Raw genomic sequence first — 1316 nt, forward strand, 5'->3', positions numbered from 1 at the left:
ACTCACGCACACCAATACTCTCATGGACACTTGCACGCTCACAGACTCTCAGAACACCAAGATTCTCCTATCATCTTGGTCAAAGGCTTTAATTATGCTACCCCAACACCTGTAATTAGCCCTCCTCCTTCTCCAGAGGAGGTGTCTGGACCCGCTTCCCAAGGGCAGGCGCCAAGGCCGAGAGGCCAAGATGTCCACATCTGGTAGGGAGGATGCGGGTACTGGAGCAGCCCAGCTTGGCCAAACAGGTCCAGGGGAGTCAAGGAGAGTCAAGGATGGGGTCAAAGAGAAGGGAGGTGGACAGAGGGGCCTGGAGTCTCTCAGGGAATCAGGCCTGTTACAGCTGCTCCTCCCGGACTGGCCAAATGGCAATTGGGCAACAGGCAGCCGTGGGTGGCCGGCAGGCAGGTGAGAGGACATTTCCCGTTTGTTTCACTAATTCCGGCCGCTTCCGTTGGGAGGGGAGATGAGCTCATGTCTGAGGAACCTTTGGGGAGGGGCCCCTTGAAGGGGCAGGGAGGAGGCAGGTGCCCTCCAAGGTATTGAAACAGACTGACAGATTCAGCCTTGCCAGGGGTGGGGGATGGGGTGCTCCACACAGCAGCCTCCTGCCTGCCCTTCCCCAGCACCTGGCAGCGGTTGAAGCAGAAACTACCTAGATTCAAATCCTGGCTCTACTTCCTTTGAGCTGTGCAATCTTTGGGCATGTGTGTAAGCCCTTGGATCCTCAGTGTCCTCTTCTGTGAAATAGGGATAATGAGACCTGCCTCCCAGAGGAGAGTTACATGAGATAATCCATGTCTGACTCATTCCTAGAGGTGGTTGCTCTTAGATTACGATATTCTCGAAGGCTCCTGAGCAGAGATGCTCTCCTCGACCTCCACCGGTTTGGTGCGCCCTTCAGAGGTCCTAGAAAGAGGGGCATCCCGGTCTATTTCGCAGCTCCCCTCATAGGCGTGCTTCTGAGGAGGCAACTGCTTCTTGCCCCCCAGCCCATGTCAGCCCAGGCCCACCGGCCAACGTTGAGCCCCATCCCGAGGGCAAAGGGTGAGAGTGCGGATGGCTCAGGGCCAACCATCCCCATGTCTGGGCCGAGGATCTTGGCTCAGAGCTGAAACTTGGGAGGGCCTGGGGGGCGCCAGGGAGTCCAGAGGGCCCCAAAGTCCTCCCCAAACCCCTCGGGACTCCCCTCCCTTCTAGCCCGGTGCCAGCCCTGCCCCTTTAAAGACATTCCTGAGGGCGTGGCTTCGGTGACGTCAGCGCGGGGCATGAATGAACACGAGCCGGTTCTCACCCAACTTCCATTAAGACTGGGG

The sequence above is a fragment of the Mirounga angustirostris genome, unplaced genomic scaffold, assembly GCF_029215605.1.
Source record: "Mirounga angustirostris isolate CCGP_5_RB_7025 unplaced genomic scaffold, mMirAng1.0.hap1 SCAF_4, whole genome shotgun sequence".
Classification (NCBI taxonomy): Eukaryota; Metazoa; Chordata; class Mammalia; order Carnivora; family Phocidae; genus Mirounga; species Mirounga angustirostris.